Source organism: Saimiri boliviensis, chromosome 8 (assembly GCF_048565385.1).
Source record: "Saimiri boliviensis isolate mSaiBol1 chromosome 8, mSaiBol1.pri, whole genome shotgun sequence".
Lineage (NCBI taxonomy): Eukaryota > Metazoa > Chordata > Mammalia > Primates > Cebidae > Saimiri > Saimiri boliviensis.
Genome location: NC_133456.1, coordinates 43,946,226 through 43,965,009, shown reverse-complemented (window position 1 = coordinate 43,965,009; position 18,784 = coordinate 43,946,226). Strand labels below are relative to the sequence as shown.

Genomic DNA, 18,784 nt, shown 5'->3' with positions numbered 1-18,784 from the left:
AGCCTCCCAAGTAGCTGGGATTACATGCCCACCAGCATGCCCAGCCAATTTTTCTATTTTTAGTAGAGACAGGGTTTTGCCATCCTGGCCAGGCTGGTCATGAATTCCTGACCTCAGGTGATCTGCTCACCTCAGCCTCCCAATGTGCTAGGGCTACAGGTGTGAGCCACCATGCCCGGCCCTAAATTATTTTTTAAAAACCTCACATCGTTGGTTCAGGCCCTCATAGGATCTTTTGATCAGTTTAAAGTAGCTGATTGGGAACCTTACATCTGCTAAAGGCCTTCGTCTTTGCCATTCAAGATAACTTAATCATGAGAATGATATTCCATTATAGTCAGAGTTCTCCCCTGCACTCAGTGGAAGGGGATTCCTACCAGGGAGTATGACTTAGAGGTTCTTCTTAGAAGTCTGCCTACCAAAGCTATAATTTTATTATAATTTTATAATTATTACTAAATATTAACTAGAGTGTTTATTTTAAATGAATCTGAGCCAGGTGAGGTGACCCATGTCTGTAATTCCACCACTGTGGGAGGCAGAAGCAGGTGGATCACTTGACCCCAGGAGTTCTATACCAGCCTTGGCAACATGACAATACCCTATCTCTTCAAAAAATACAAAAGTTAGCTGAGTGTGGTGAGGTGCACCTGTACTCCCAACTACTTAGGCTGAGGTGGAAGGGTCATTTGAGCCTGGTAGGTTAAGGCTGTAGTGAGCCCAGATGACACCACTTCACTCCAGCCTGGGTGACAGAGACCCTGTCTCAAAATAAAATAACGTACGTGTCTGAGATTATGAATAGATGTACCTTAACAATTCTTCAAGCACCTGCATTTCAAACTTTCATTGAGTATACAATTGGGAAAACAATAATTTCCTAAGGATTTAACACATCATCTCAACAATTTATTCAAGGTTGCTTTTACCAGGTGTTTACATTATGGTGAAAAATAATAGCAGTAGTGAAAATACAAATAACCATAAAATTACAAAATATCCCAATGCAGGCCTAAAAGGCATTGCTTTTTATATAGTTATAAGCTAAGTTGCAGAAGCATCTCTGAAAACTGTAACTCAACAGTTATGAAGAAATTTAAGAAAAATAATAATTACTAGAAATCCTAGATGATGATCAACACACCTAGATTGCCAAAGGAGATTATTACCTACAAAATAATAAGATTTTTCATGTCTACATATACACACAAACTGATCTGCAAAAAAACACTCTTTGAAAAAACCAAAAGAAAAAAAACTGCAAAGGAATGTTTGTAATGGGTAGCTTTGATTTTGAAAGGAACAAAATGCCTTTACATGATTAGCAAGATTACTTTAAGCAAAATTAAAATAAGAAATGACATGATGGTTAATTTATGGCTTAAGGTACAGTTAGGGAACAAACTATAGTAGTATTTTGAGAGAATATAATTGTAAGGGAAATGGCTGCATTTTAGGCAGGAGTAGACAGAGACAGCCTTCTGGCGTTGCAGGACTCAGTGGGTTTGGAGCGCAGGCACACCACTGCATATATTATGTAATCATTTCACGTGAGGCACATTAGGAAACCACTCGGGTGTGCTCCTGCTTGGCTGGAAGCCATTATTGTCTGTAAGAAGTATAATTATCTTGCTGCTGCTGTACATACGGCTTGCACCCAGGCTTGCAGCAAAATAGAGAATAAACCGTGTCAAAACTGCTTACGATTCCTCAAGTGTTTTTCCAGCTACCTGCCACTCGCCCACCCACCCACCTTGGACCTCAGCTTGGGCTGGAACCTGACACTTGGTATGACAATAATTTTCAAAAATAATTATCAAAACTATTAAACAATGGAGTCCTTAGATTTCTGGTTGGTCCATAATAGGTGTGGCAATTAGATCACCATAGGGCAAAAAATTTAGGCCAAGAAAAACGACAGTTATTTCAGAAACTCCTACAGGGATAGGTATATAGCAGAATCGATTGGATGAGAATCTATTCAACTGAATGGAGAGAAAGAAACAAATTATAGGAGTTAAATGTGTCAAGGTAAGAAGTTTAGGAAAGTATATTCAGGTCAAAAAGTCCTTGTAGAAAAACAGAGCAAATATGGAGAAAGAGACAGGAGAGCTACAAAATAAGTTACATTTTTGCCTCTACAAAATGAAATGGAATCTGGCCAAGTAGAACTCAAGTCTTAAGAGCTGCACATTCACCGCTCCTAGTAAACTTGGTAGAAAATTCTTCATTTCATGGCAGTGATTTATAATGAGGGAAAATTCAGGCAAATTGACTCACCCTTAATGCTAGAACCTGGTCAAACTAGGCTCATGTTGGAGGAAAAACTCAGAAGTCTTCAGGGGGCTTTGTGAATCAGATTAAAAGTGAGATCATTTAAATATGAGATCAAAAATCTGATTTATGGTATAATATAAAAGAACTTAATTAAGTGTACATGCCTGTGATATTCCAGATATTGAGTGTGCCTATAATTGATGCCATTGATTTAGTCATGATCAGTACGATTGAATTAAATAGTCTAATTGCATATTATTTCACTGGTTCTTCCATTGGGCTTTGCTTCCTTAAGGAGCACTGTCCAGGGAAAAAAATGAGAGATTATTTTGTTGGTCACTATCGTAAACAGGTTTGGATTGTCATAATTTCTGTTCCCAATATCTGCCAGGAAGAGGTGAGAGTAGCATAAGAAACACTAGGAAATCATTAGAAGGAAAAAAAAGATCCTTCTCATAATCTGGTCTCCTCTTTATTTTGTAAAACTTTTTTTGTTTTGTTTTTTGAGATGGAGTTTCACCCTACTCCCTTAGGCTGGAGTGCAGCGGTGCAAACTCAGCTCACTGCAACCCCTTCCTCTTGAGTTCAAGTGATTCTCCTGCCTCATCCTCCCAAGTAGCTGGGATTACAGGCATGTGCCACCATGCCCAGCTAGTTTTTGTATGTTTAGTAGAAATAGGATTTTGCCATGTTGGGCAGGCTGGTCTGAAATTCCTGACCTTGGGTGATTCACCCACCTTGGCCTCCCAAAGTGCTGGGATTACAGATGTGAGCCGCCACTTCTGGATCTGTTTTGTAAAACTTCACACTGATTAAACTGTTAAAGCATCTTTATCACTGTGGTTGGCAGAATAATATCCTTCCTCGAAAGATGTCCACACCCTAATCACTTAAACTTGTGACTATGTTATCTTACGTGGCCAATAGGATTTTGCAGCTGTAATTAAGGTCATGGACTTTCAGAAGGAGAGATTATCCTGTGGGTGGCACCGAGATTATATTGTGGATGGCAATTAACCTACTCACATAAGCCTTTAAAATATTCTTTTCCTGGCTGTGGTAAGAGAAAGAGATGTGATGATAAAAGCAGAGTTGGAGGGATGTGACACCGTTGGCTTTGAATCTGGAGGAAGGGGACATCCGTCGAGGAATGTGTGGAGCCTCTGGGCTGGAAGAAGCAAGCAAAAGGCTCTTCCATATGCTCCAGAGAAAAAGCCCTGCTGATATTTCTATTTTATCCCAAATAAGACCTGTATCAGACTTCTAACCTACAAACTGTAGGATAATAAACATAGGTTGTTTTAGACATTAATCTTGTGGTAAATTGTTACAGCAGCAATAGAATACGACTATAATTACTAACAGAAATTTAGCAAAAACCGTTCTACATGAGTAAAAAGTAGTTCTTTCAGAAGAGGAACAAACAAAATTGTAGGAAATAACGAAGAGGGAAAGAAAGCCAATTATTTCTCCCATCTGTTCTTCCTTTAGACCAGTTCCTTTAGACACCTCCATTAGGTTAATTGCCCTCTCAGGACACTTAGGAATTATAGAACTGTAAGGTGTGAGAGTGAGGAAATCCTAAGCTAAAGAATTCAATAAATCTGAGTTTGAATTCTTCCTCCCTCACGTAGAGGACTTGTGGTATTGAGCAGAGTATTTAAAAAGCCTGCTCCCTTTGGGAGGCTGAGGCGGGTGGATCACAAGGTCGAGAGATCGAGACCAACCTGGTCAACATGGTGAAACCCCGTCTCTACTAAAAATACAAAAAATTAGCTGGGCATGGTGGCGTGTGCCTGTAATCCCAGCTACTCAGGAGGCTGAGGCAGGAGAATTGCCTGAACCCAGGAGGCGGAGGTTGCGGTGAGCCGAGATCGCGCCATTGCATTCCAGCCTGGGTAACAAGAGTGAAACTCCGTCTCAAAAAATAAATAAATAAATAAATAAATAAATAAAAATAAAAAGCCTGCTCCTGAGTTTCTTTATCTCCATCATGAAGATAATTACCTCCATAACGGTTGTCAACATAATCAAATGAGTTAATATTTAAATAATGTCCAGGGCATAGTATATCCTGAGTTAATTTTAGCTACTCATTATTATTACTTTTTCCAGTGAGTTACATAAACCATAAATAAGTTATATGAGTAGTGTCAAGTTCACATTAAGAAAACCTCAGGAGAAAGACTAAATTTCCAGAACTCTAGCCTCTACTTATTTTTTTCACTATTGCCTGCAGCCTCTAGTGATCAAGATATGTGTTATTATATTAGAGAGTTCCTGCTGGGCACGGTGGCTTACCCCTGTAATCCCAGCATTTTGGGAGGCTAAGGCCGGCTGATCACCCAAAGTCAGGAGTTTGAGACCAGCCTGGCCAACATGGTGAAACACTGTCTCTAATAAAAATACAAAAATTAGTCAAGTGTGGTGGTGCACACCTGTGATCCCAGCTACTTGTGAGGTTGAGGCAGGAGAATTGCTTGAACTTGGGAGGCGGAGTTTGCAGTGAGCTGAGATCGCACCACTGCACTTTACCCTGAGCAACAGAGCAAGACTGTTTCAAAAAAAAACAAACAAAAAACAATGAGAGTTTCTCAAATTGCCATCTTAAGTGTAAAAATTCACTAAATATTTAAGCACATTTTTATGCTCTTATCATGGCAAGATTTTAATAGTATTCATAAAGTGTGCTCCTAAAGGACTCGAGAAAATGACATTTAAAATACTGTTCATTACTACTGTCAAATGCAGTGTTTATGAGTTACCATGATGAGTATCTGGGTGATACATTTTTAAACTCTGTATCTTTCCTGTCTGGAGTGTCCCAGGTTGGGTTCCCTAAAAGCAGGGCATAAAATTAGGCTTCTAGTGGAAGTCATTTGGTGGAGGTGTACTTCCAGAAGGAGAGTGAGGCAGGCAAGCTTAGAAGTGAACGCCGTAGGATAAGGAAGTTGGGGCATTCACGACACCATCTGCTACAGAGGATTATCCCAAACATCTGGATCAGAATTAGATTTTAAATTCATGGTTAAACTACAAGTCTCTACAAATGACATTAATTTTAAATCACACTTTTCCCAGAAGAATACAGATGCATCAACCTTAAAAATTAGAATTTACAAAGTCTGGGCTAGGGTTGTGGGCAGATTTTTGAAGGAAGACAACCTTAGAACAAGCCCGTATGTAACCTGGGAAAAAGGTATTGCTAATTATGATAGAAACCGCAGTATTGATTACATGTTCCTTCAGGATACACCAATAATTTTAAGTAGCAGATAGATCATTATACCCTGAAAAATGTGAAAAACACTGATTTTACTCCACATTTGTACCACCCTGAATGTGCCTGATTTCATCTGATCTTGGAAGCTAAGCAGGGTCGGGCCTGGTTAGTACTTGGATGGGAGATCACCTGAGAATACTTGGTGCTGTAGGCTTTAAAAAATTAATTAATAAATAAATAAAAATAAATAAATAAAAACTAAAAAAAAGAAAAACATTGATTTTAAATTGCCTTTTAGCAAATATGTAATACAAAGAGACTTCTAGACATACTATGCATTATGCATCACTTTTTATGATTGTCACAGTGGGTGTATATATATGTATACACATTAAATAACCAGGTGCCCCATGGGAAGCCTGAGAGGGAGGCCCTCAACACCACATCTGATTATTTTGTAATATGTGACACACAATGACCACAGTGAGGAATGTCAGTGTTACTCAAATAGCTCCTTCTTGATAAGGAGGGTTAAAAAAAAAAAACTAACCATTGTGGACAGAGTTGAATTTTATTTTGTAAAGGATAATAAGCCTCTTTCTGATATACCTATTAACTTGTTTTAAAACTCTGTCATCGTCCATCAGAATCTTCCTCCAGTTTCTTATCAACCTTTATATCTTCTTATCAACCTTTATATTTATAGGAACAAAATGAACTTGTCTTTATCTATGGGCATATCTCGAAATTACTGGATCAAAGAGTAAAACACTATAAGTCAATTTTCCTAAGTATTAATTTCATCTTTGCATAATTACAGAAATATAATTAAAATAAGGTGATTTTTATTTTTTAGATCCTTGCTGTTTTTAATAGGATATCATCAATAAATATAGACTTAGAAATGAGTCAGTGATGGCCGGGCACAGTGACTCACATCTGCAATGCCAGCACTTTGGGAGGCCGAGGCAGGCTGATCACCTGAGGTCGGGAGTTCAAGACCAGTCTGACCAATATGGAGAAACCCAGTCTTTACTAAAAATACAACAAATTAGCTGGGAATGGGTGTGCATGCCTGTAATCCCAGCTGCTCGGGAGGCTGAGGCAGGAGAACTGCTTGAACTTGGGAGGTGGAGTTTGCGGTGAGCTGAGATAGCACCACTGCACTCCAACCTGGGCAGCAAGAGTGAAACTCTGTCTCAAAACAAAGAAAGAAAGAAACGAGTCAGTTATAAAATAAATAACTGATCTTCATGTATATTATTACTGATCTTTGAAAATATTTATTTAGGAATTCATAAACCACAAATATTAATTTATTGACATATATATTAATGCAATCTCAGCATGTTAGCTACTCTGTTTCCAGATAGGAACGTGTGGCAAATAACCAGTACGTTTTCTACAACACCGGCTAGATTCTAAAATCAACATGTAAAGCCAAATAGAGGGAGTTGTTTAGTAACATCAAAAGTGCAAGACCTGCCCTGGGAGTCTCTCTAGTTAATTGTGTCATCCCATAGTCTTTGTTAAAACTGTAAATGAATTAAGTGTTTGGCACACTGACATGTGGGATGCACCAAAAGTAATTGAATGTGGTAATCGGAAATTTGTTACACCTGTCACTGTATATCATTATCAGCTTTAAATCCAACACAGAACAATTAGCTTACAATAGTTATAGTTGAATCGAGTCCACTTTATGGTTGACTGAGTAATGCACATTCATCAGTAAATTAAATTAGCATCCAAGTAGATGAACAAGATAAAGGTTGCATGTCTGAGCGGCGATAAGTAAAGTAAAAACACAGGATTTATGGAATGCTAAACCTACTTCTGGAAGCAATGTGGGCCAAATAGCCTTCATTACTGCCTCTTAACCAGCAGACAGGTCATAGATCAGGCAAGAGACTGAAAATAAAAATCTGCTTAACTCCAGCCCCTGGCTTATGATTGATAAGTTAAAAGTAAATGATCAGATATATAATTATTAATAGAAAGAGCAGATAACATCATCTTCCCATTGCCACACAAGACTATGAAATGTTATAAAAGCAGAAAACCAACAAACTCCCTTGTCCCTCATATTTTATAGAAGGCTTTGGAATCAGAAGGCTCTCTCAACTGATCAGTATTTTTAATTAAAAGTTATGGTCATCCTCCTCAACAAAAATTTTACTATAGAGTTTCTGCCATGGTAGAAAATATTTGAAATATTTAGTAAGGATATATTTATTTAGCAAGAAAATTAAAGTTACATCAGTCTATAATGGCATATTTTTATACATACTCATAAAAGATTTTAGGTGTATACATATGTTCTGGTGAATGACTTTGAATTGCCATAAACATGATGTTGAAAAACATAACAGATATTTGTGTTACTGATGTGTTTGAGAATCTGAGAAATAAGAAACATTAGATGATTGTGTAAAGGCCAGATATAACTCAGTTACGATATCCTACAAGTCTGAAAATTTAGTATCCTCTGATCCAAGGTCAATCTAAATTTTAGGTTATAGACATAAAATGTATACATTTATGCTGTTAAGGGCTAGAAATTTGATTAATTTAAAATAAGCAGTAAACCTTAGAAGTGGACTGTTATATTTCCTACCAAGGTTACCCACCCCGCCCCCAGTATCATGGTACCTGAGAAACCAAATTAGTAATTTTAATGTTTTCTGGTCAGTATGTTTATGGTCTCAATGAATATTTTATTGCATTCAAGCTAAGTAAAAAATGGATGGGTGCCTTTGAGCTTCTAGAGACAGACTGCTATCTCTCTTAGATAATATATTTGGGAAAATATTCACTATTGAGAAGTTTTTATTTCTCCCAGCTGCCCCACCACCATTTTCTAGGTTTCTTGAATCAATTTTCAACATATTTTCATCACATGCCACATGTTATAGCATTTTCAATGATTACCTTCTCTATTGATCATTTCCTGATGCCTTATAGCACAGCCAGCCTCCTAAATCTCAACAATAATGTCTACAACTCTAAGTACAGAACTCATTACTTCTGGAAAACTTCCTGAAGATAGCTCATCTCAATCTTCTAAGTTCTCATTGCTTGCGATAATAACATGACAGCTCTTTTAAGTGTCCTGGTATGTGTTTGATTCGTACTTTAGACATGTTTTTAGGGTCTGTCAGTGACAGTCAAGCTAATAACTCCATGGCCTATGGATTTCCAAAGAAATGTATAACATTTAATTGTCATTCTTACTTACTGATTTAAAAAAGGTATCTCTTTTATACGAGATTTGGTTCTGAATTGTTTATATAGAAGGTAGAAAATATTTCTTAGAAGGTTGATGTAGAACTTATATTTTTGTATATTAATGTCTTTCATTTTTTATTTTAAGCACTTCCCCTAAAAATTTTAAAAGAAGACATAGTTTTAAAGGGAATTTCATTACTTTGGGGCTATAAAACTGAGTATCTTTTCTTCTTTTCATGACTAGTTAAGACCTGTAACCTCATCTGATCTTGAGTTACCTTTGGTTTACAGGCATTTGGAGGTTTGTTTCCATCTGGGTTATAACCCTTCATTGGCATCCTTCTGATAGACATGCCCGGAATGAAGGAAGACCTCAAATCCATCCAGGGGCCTAAGTTCCTGTTGATATTTTTTCTCCTCTATAAAAATGAAATCAATACCTATGTAAAATATATCTGGAATGCCCTACAACACAGATTTTTTAAAAATTAAAGATTGTGTAGTTGATTGAAACTATATAATCCTTATTCTAGGGAGCCAAATTCTAAATTCTAAGTCTTACCAGAATGGTTCAAAAGGTTTTATACACCTAAATAATATACATTATTTTCACTTAAGTACCCCCTGTGCCTATAGCACTGTAAAATATTCTCTGGGTGGAGAATGCAAAATAAATAGAAAATGGATCCTACCATTGAGAAATCAACATGCACATGTATAAAGTAAAAAGCCGATCAGTAAAAACTACCTATACATGAGTTCCGTGTGGTATGGTTTAAAGTCAGGCAAAGTCCTTAAGGGTTACAGAATACAAATATCTAACTTCAAAAAAGCACAACCGCCTTCATCCCATCAAAGAAGACCCTCTAGGCCAGCACATAGACAATGGTAAGCTGCAAGAAAGGACAGGAACTATAATAGTAAATCCAAGCCAATGGTTTCCCTGAGTCGTTAGCACTGGAAAATACCTGCATTATGAGTGAGGCTGCAGGAGCTCAAAACAGACACTCAACATTCATGCAAAACGGAAACTTCGAAGTGAGCTAGTGGAAAAGTACTGGAGAACTTTAGTGGGGGTGGATTGGTCAACGCGATCAGGCCGTGTATATTTGCTAGTTAGCACTTATCAAAATTAGGCTCCCACTCTCCCACAAGGACTCGGAGAGAGGGGCACTGTTACTGACGACATTCCAAAGGGATGGCTCTCAGGTCCTTGAAAAAGATATTCCCGGGTGGGACAACTGGCAAGAGGATGGAAGATGATTTATACTCAAAGGGACAAAGAATTTGCAATTATTAGTTTTCTAAAGTAAATGTTCTAAGAAAAGGGAGGTCAGGGGCCTATAATCAGGAAGAAATGTGTCAAACGTTTAGGCATGCTGAGGGGAACCTAAGGCCATCTTGGACAGTAGTCATTCTAGGTAAACAAAGCAATATTAGTTTCATTATGTATTTAGACCCATAGGAGGAGGTATCTTGGTCTTTTTAAAGCTATGTATGTTTAATATTTAAAGCACATATTTTAATGAGAGTGCAGTATTTTACACACGTGGCATATTCCACATTTCCCTCTATCTGTCCTGACCTCTTCCCTAGTGAATGTCTCCTATTCTAATTATTGCTCAGAATTTCCTGGGCCCATTCTCAATCATCACTGTTCGCCGTTAATCTCAAGTAGCCACTCAATTTGGAAGCTTCAGTTGCTAAAGTTACCTAAATTGACAATTTCGTACCCAAGACAGTCATGTAAACCTTACAAGGTTTTGAGAGATGAATGTGATAACGTGTTGTGAAAGCACATGGCAGGGACCCTAGAAAATAGTAGTTAAGAGATGGTTTTCATTGATTTCATTTTTTAGGCATTTATTTCACTTCCTACTACCCCTGTCACTCTTCTCTCTCTTCTTTTTTTCCAGGCTTCCAGCTCCCTGTCTCTCACCCTCACCTGTGGGAGCGTACCACCCCTGCTGAGAGCAGCACACACATCTCTGGGCCCAGGACCTCAGCAGTATCAGTGCCTTTGCTCTCCTCTCCAAATCTGCTCTTAGTCCTACCCATCATACACGCACATTCCAGTTTTGATTCTCTACTAAAGCTTTTTACGCTACTTAGCACGGAGGGAAGCAAGGCAGACCGGCCTCATCAGCTACAAGAGTAGATTCACCCCTGGCATCCATAAGGCGATATACATGTCAGTTCCTTGGCGCACCATACACCTGGACAAACACTCACAGAATGTTCTGAATATTACAAGTCTGACAAAATTAAGACAAAGGAAGGACAGAAAACCAGAAAATGCTACAGGGTCCAAAAAAAAAAATGATACAAAGAGAGACAAATGGAGGAATACGATGATCATTACTTTAAGCATTAAAAGTAGGAGAAAGCTTTATGTTTTTTGTTTTGTTTTCAAGAACTCAAGGATTATCAAATCACAGCAGGAAAAGGAGCAGAGAGATAGTACTAGGTGTCAAGCTACCTTGGGGAAATATTGGAGAGCATGCATTTGGTTTAACAATAGGAGGAGCTGCATCTGAATTGCTTTTTATTTACTTCTTTCTTCAGTTCTCCACTCCGAAACGCACGGAATGGCAAAAGTATTCAACCCATGGTTAACTGATTAAAGCGAGACCATTGAGAGTATTTTTGTCCTGTCTAAATCTCTTTCACTCTTTCCTGTTGTTCTACCTATTCTCTTACCTCTTATCTCCCCCAATTATTTTTATGATAGTCCTTTAAGCCTTCTTTTTTTTTTTTTTTTTTTTTTTTTGAGACGCAGTTTCACTCTTGTTGCCCAGGCTGGAGTGCAATGGCGCGATCTCGGCTCACCGCAACCTCCGCCTCCTGGGTTCAGGCAATTCTCCTGCCTCAGCCTCCTGAGTAGCTGGGATTACAGGCACGCACCACCATGCCCAGCTAATTTTTTTGTATTTTTTTAGTAGAGACGGGGTTTCACCATGTTGACCAGGATGGTCTCGATCTCTTGACTTTGTGATCCACCCGCCTCGGCCTCCCAAAGTGCTGGGATTACAGGCTTGAGCCACCGCGCCCAGCCCTCTTTAAGCCTTCTTAATCGTTCATTCCTTTTCATCAGTTTTCTGTTCCTATAATTCAGATCCTTTCTCTTCAGAAGCAGTATCTAGTATGTGTTCAGTGGAGTAAAGAATGTTTGTCAGTCTAATACATACAACAACTCTGTTGTAAATACTCGATAAACTATATCATGATCTTGCATAATATGTACTAAGAAATATTTAATATATATAGAATAAAAGTGATGGAATAAAAAGAGTAAATGCTCAGTATGAGGAAACATTGTCACATTTCTTGTGCTCTCTCTGCCATGACAATAACTTCAGGAATGTATTATAATGAAGGATGGACTGAATAATGACCCAAATAAAATTTTAATTTCCTTTCATTTGAAGTCTATTGAGTCGTTATGAGGCCTAGCCCTTAAAAAGAATAAAATACTGCTTTCCATTATATGCTAAAGAATTACATTTGTGTGAATGCTATTTTGCAATTATTCTATAGATCTCTGCTGTGACACTCAAGGAGTTTCAAATAGTCAATACAAAATGAGACTTTGAACGTTGAGGAAGTCATATAACAATAAGCAGGGGTGGTTCAGAAAGAATATTCATTATTGGGAGACATTGAAAATGTGTTTACGGAAGAACTGATCACAGAGACAAAACTGCGATTTTTCAATGGAATTGGTGCATTTTTTCCATTAAACTTGTAATGACTCAGATCCAAAGCATATTTAATTCATGGATCACTGCTGCAATATTGTGTCAACATGTACTTAGGGAGTCTTCAATGTATGGATCACTGCAGTGATAGACTGTAATGGCCCCTTGTCTATCAAGTTAATGTATATTATCATAGAACACTAATGCAGGGGTTACTGATAAGACATTTCATAGATTATACCATGTAAGAAATTTCTGTCAACGTCTTAAGATTATCAGTGGTAAAACTAACAACAAATCAGAACTAGTTACTAAGACTTTTTAGAAAAAGTGTTTACAGAACATAAGCTCTCTCCAATTTCATTCTATGCTTGGATGATCATTTCATTTTAACATTGATTATTTATCACATTCTATTTTATTTCATTTTATTCATTTATTTATTTATTTATTTGAGACGTTTGTCCCTCTGTCGCCCAGGCTGGAGTAAAGTGATGCAATCTCAGCTCATATTTATTTATTTGAGACAGAGTCTCCTTCTGTCACCCAGGCTGGAGTGCAGTGATGCCATCTCAGCTCACTGCAACCTCCACATCTTGCACTCAAGTGATCGTCCTACCTCAGCTGCCTGAGTAGCTGGGACTACCAGTGCACACCACCATGCCCGGCTAATTTTTGTATTTTTTGTAGAGATGGAACTTTGCCCTGTTGGCCAAGCTGGTCTTGAACTCTTGGATTCAGGCAATCCACCTGTCTCATCTTACCAAAGTGCTCAGATTATAGGCATGCACCACTGTACCCAGCACCTAAACTCTATTTGATTGTAAGGTATTTTAAGCTCTGTTGCATCTTTTGTCCACTGATATGGGTTATTTTCTTAGACTGCTTCATAGGAATAACATCACTTATATGAGGCTGAATAACTAGGAAGTGGGAGTTCTGGTGAAATAAACAACTCTGATGAATTAAACAAGGAGACTATTGGTGGTATACTGAGTTTGATGCCTCCCCTCCCCTAGGCAATGGCAAGATAGGCGACTTTACATTTAGTCAAGAGTTTTTGCTGGCATGTTGTAATTATTAACAGACATTACTGAGCATCCTCCTTTCTATAAGAAAAGTACAACAAAGACTCAATCTGATAATGCATGTGGCACACTTTAAATTCTCCATAAAATTAAGTTCAGCCTGTCCTCAGTTGAGAGTTATTCCAAGAATAATTTTTAACATTATTAAAAATGTCAGTCAGTGATAGCCATAAGGAAAGATTACATGACAATATACACGAACCACTCTTCCCATTTGTTTTCACTTCCAGCTGACTTCTACTTCAAACTTATAAGGCAAAATCTATATTTATCACTTGTATTTGTTAATAAATAAAAGTGGAACAATAAAAAGGAAGCAACTGATTCAGACAATAACACAGATGAATCTAAAATGCCTTTTTAAGTGAGAGAAGTCAGACGAAACATCTACATATTATATGAATCTTTGTAAGCGACATTCTTGAAATGGCAGGACTATCACGATGACTGACAGATGGATGCTTGCTAGAGACAGGGGACAGGAAAAGCTAGGGGACAGAGGAACAGTATGAGAAAAATTTGGGGGTGATCGAATATTTCTGAACATTATTGCGGTGGCAGAAACATAACTCTGGATTTCCCCAAAACCATGGGACCTCCAATGAAGTGATAAATAAAATTGGCAGATGGCATTTAACCAAGTCAAGAGTAACATCACCAGTAATAACACATATCTATGTATGTATCCCTGATATAATGTGGTGAGAAGTGACAGCTGTACTAAAAATTCATAACTTCAATCTAATCATAAAAATATATCAGACAAATCTAAATCAAGTAATATTCTACAAAATACTGTGCAATACTCCCTTAAAATTGTCAAGGCAGGGAGGGGCACAGTGGCTTACGACTGTAATTCCAGCACTTTTAGGCTTAGGCGGGCTGATCATGAGGTCAGGAGATCTAAACCACCCTGACCAACATGGTGAAACCTGTCTCTACTAAAATACAAAAAAATAGCTGGGCATGGTGGCGCACAACTGTAGTTCCAGCTACTCAGGAGGCTGAGGGAGGGGAATTGCTTGAACCCAGGAGGCAGAGGTTGTAGTGAGCCAAGATCGCACCACTGCACTCAAGGCTGTCAAAAGAGCAAGACTCTGAAACAACAACAAGTCGAGGTAATGAAAAAGGAGGAAAGCCAGAGGAACTGTCACAGATTAGAGGAGCCTCAGGAGATATGCAACTAAATGCAACGCTGGAGCCTGGATTCGACCCTGGAACAAAATAAGGACATTCGTGCATAAATTATGAAAGCCAAGTAAAGTTTGGAATTTAGTAATTAGCATGTGCCACTGTTAATTTCCTAGTTTTGATAACTTTACCATGGCTATGTAAGATACTAACATCAGGAGATGAAGGAAAATGGTGGGAAGGACATAGTATCTTTGCAACTCTTCTGTAATTCTGTAATTATTCAGTAATAAATCGTGTTTAAAATCTAATGAAAGGATGTGCCATACTGCAGGGCTATATTCTCATGTGCGTGAAGTTGCCATGAACCTACGGGAAACCAATAGTCACAGAAATGTGACACTGTTTTCACATATATATATATATATATATATATATATATACACATATACGCTAATAATAACGTGATTTGGATTAAATACTGTCTCACCCCATCTTTTTCATACATTTATAAGACTTTAGAATTAGAACCTATTTTCTGGTATATGTTTCTAAAAGCAACTAGGAAAATCAACTGCACTATTGTTATTGTTCTAACTTCAGCATAAACAGATGATTGGCCAGTTGATAAATGCAGAAATCGTAAGATGCAATCAACCCTCTCCAAATTATTCCTCTCAAGGTCTGTTCCATGCCTCCATTCCCAGAGAGAATCATGGATTCACAGAATGCTTGAGTTATGGGAGACCTTAGAGAAATTATTCAAATCAGAAATTGTTAACTATTTGAGTCCAAAATTTCTCAGCGTTTGACAGCAGCCCAGGAAACAAGAATGAAGCCACTTGAGCATTACTCAAATCCTGAATTCCCAGCTTCAAAACCTCTTCAACCACTGCTACCAGATTTTACTTAAGTTTCTTCTGTTTGTCCATTTAGACTCGTCGGAAATTTTTGTTCGAATAAATAATTCTAAGCCTGAAAGATTTTAAAACCATTGCTCTATCTCAAGCTTTTTTGTTTTTTTTTTTAAAAGAAAAGAATATCAGGTGAAGATGTGAGGTGACTTTTCCATGGTCATACAATGTTTTAATGGTTAAAGTTCCAAAACTAGAACTCCCGAGTTTTTGAAGCACTATTTCTTTTTCTGGAACCTATATTCTAACTCATCTTACCTCCACAATGTAGTAACTGTGACTTTTAAATAAATCTTCTTAAACTAAAGAGTGTTCCAGGTCAATTGAGTGAAGAAATGTTCAAACCTAATACAACTGTACAGGGTAACTGATTATTCTCACCTCATCGCAGTGGTAATCAATGCCTGCATTAATCATTGAACACACACGGATTTACATGGCTATACCGAGACAGACTCACAAAATTGGTTGACAGATTTAACCTTTTTATATGTGTGTGTCCTGCTCCGCTTCCTAGTAAATAGAAAATTGTGTCTGAGAAAATGAATCCCTGGTCTGAATTAAAGGCCTGTTATAAAAATGTGCTGTTTCTCCACAATCCTAGACCCTTAGATTATATATGAAAATTTAACTCCCCAGTGTCTCTTATGCTTAAGAATAAAACCAACCAATGTTTCGATGGCAACAACTAATCTCAGAATTTTCATATTTCCTGAAGGATGGGCTCTTAGTAGTGAGAAAGAGAAAAATACCTGGTGACAGCCAGGAGCTGGCCAGCCCTATTCACTGGGCTTTGCCGTACAAGGAGTTGGACCAGCACTTGTGGCTTCACCATGGTATTCTCTTGTTGAATATAAACAATTTCATACAACACCAACATGAGGTAAAACCACTCTGTTTCACCCATGGTCTCATTTCTTCGCAAAACAAGAGCACTGAACAGTTTTGTCTGATGACAGATAACATCATACGCATTTCCAACCATTAAAGAAATGATCAAACATCTGTTTATCCTGGTGAATGTGAATAATTGCTGCTTCTTACCAAACAGACTTGCTTCCTTCTTTTTAGTTTCTAGATAAGAATTGCTAAGATGCACACATAGAGTCACCCCTGCTTTCTGATGGCATCCAATCCAGAGCCGAGCCCTGCTTCCTAGAATCCTCTCCAAAAAGCACCTAATAGAGCCAAGATTCTGCAAGGAGTCTTCCCTTACTCAAGGCCCCGTGGCTCCTCATAGTGCATGTTCTGCCTATTGCAGAAGTCGAATAAACCTAACTCCCTTCAGTGACAGATGTGTTCCTGGTGGCCTTTGGCTGAAGTGCATTGACAACAGTGTAAAAATAAGCAAGTTCATATACAATCTACCTATATAATAAACTTGCACATATGCCTTTGAACTTAACATAAAAATTTAAAAAAATAAAGAAGGAAGTCTATAACATTCTTGGGATGACAAATACATAAGTGGCTAGAGGCCATTCTGAATGTCAGTCCTTCTTTTTCTAACACCTTCCCCATCTCCATATGAGAAACAATTAAAAAAAAAAAAAAAGGTGCACTGGCTCAGGCCTGAGATCCCAACACTTTGGGAGGCCAAGGCAGATGGATCATTTGAGGTCAGGAATTTGAGATCAGCCTGGCCAACATGGTGAAACCCCATCTCTACTGAAAATACACAAATTAGCTGGGCATGGTGGCACGTGCCTGTAATCCCAGCTACTCAGGAGGCTGAGGCAGGAGAATTGCCTGAACCCAGGAGGCGGAGGTTGTAGTGAGCCAAGATCACGCCACTGTATTCCAGCCTGGGTGACAGAGTGAAACTGTCAGAAAGAAAGAAAGAGAGAGAGAGAGAGAGAGAGAGAGAAAGAAAGAAAGGAAGCAAGCAAGCGAGAGATAGAGAGGAGAGAGATGAAGGAAGGCAGGCAGGAAGGAAGGAATGAAGGAAGGAGAAAAGAAAAGAAAAAGCTAATAAGAAGAAACTGGTTATCTCAGGAGTCAAAGTCTATATGTTCTGTCAACTCCTAGGCAGTCCCCGCCCTCTGCTTTCCCTGTCTTTAGCACTCTAGACCTGGGTGCTAGCCCACAGTGACTGCGCGATAGGGACAGGAAAGACCATGTTCAGGGAAGTTAAGTTCACTGACCCACTACTTAGTTTCTTTTTTTTTGTTTGTGTGTGTGTGGGTTGTTTTTTATTATTATTATTTTTAATCAAGTATTACTGTTTTAACAAGGTTTATCCCGAAGCAAGAACATCTCATATGTTTTAAACATGAATTATTTACTTGGCTATTTTTACTTTTAGCAAAATTATAGTCAATGTAGATGCCTTGCATGGGGGGAGAATGATGAAAAACCAGAGTAAAACTATATTTCCTCCTATCTCGACAAGAAGTGGAAAAGTTCTTGCATTTGGGAAAGAGCAGCTCTATGGACTTATGTCTCAAAACAGCAAGCACAATGTTGTATTGTAATAAGATAATATTTGGGGGTATTTTTAGGAGAAAACATTTTGGATTCATATAAAGTAAGCCATTTGTTTGACGTGAATAGACTCTGTCTGCGCAATCACACAGACTTAGTTTAGAATCTCAGTTGGGTCAGAGGTTGTAATTACGTGTTGTTACCTTGAGAAATGCACTTAATCTTGGTTCACCATCTAGCTTCTCTTTTCTGGACCCAAGAAAAGAGTTAGTGTTCTCTACGGTTTTTGTTTTGTTTTGTTTTGTTTTGTTTTACTGTGTACTTGATTTTTGATAACTCAATATTTCTGTCTGCTCCAGTTGTATTCTAAAGAGTTTGGAGTTTTTTGGTGTTAGAGATGGGAGTAAAAACTCAACTGCTTTAGAAATGAAAAATTCTCCAAACTACTTATGTGTTCTCCGCAAGCCAGAGAGGTATCCATTTGCTTTGTGCTTCTCCTAGCCCCGCATGTGGCTATGCCATCACTGAAGGTGAGAACTTCCTCTCGTGGCGCACTGGCCTAGCACGCCCCTGAAACTACCCAAATCATCATTTCAAGTCCAATAATGACTTACTGGGTGATCTTACATTTTGCAAACCAGCTGAGGGCCTACCAATAACAGAGGGTGAGCCCTCAAGGTAGATGGCTGGTTAAATAAAAATCTAAACTTGCCTAAGGTTAACACTACACACTTCAGTGATAGCCTCCTGCTTGGTCTTCCAGAGCAGACTAAACTAACCTGTTTTGATAACTAAGCCTCT

The 18,784-nt window shown here is 38.2% G+C and overlaps 1 pseudogene; it reads left to right on the top strand.

Annotated features, from left to right (window-relative positions):
• The first annotated feature begins 5,595 nt into the window (after positions 1 to 5,595).
• LOC120367237 (5S ribosomal RNA) lies at positions 5,596 to 5,714 on the top strand (annotated as a pseudogene).
• The last annotated feature ends 13,070 nt before the right edge of the window (positions 5,715 to 18,784 follow it).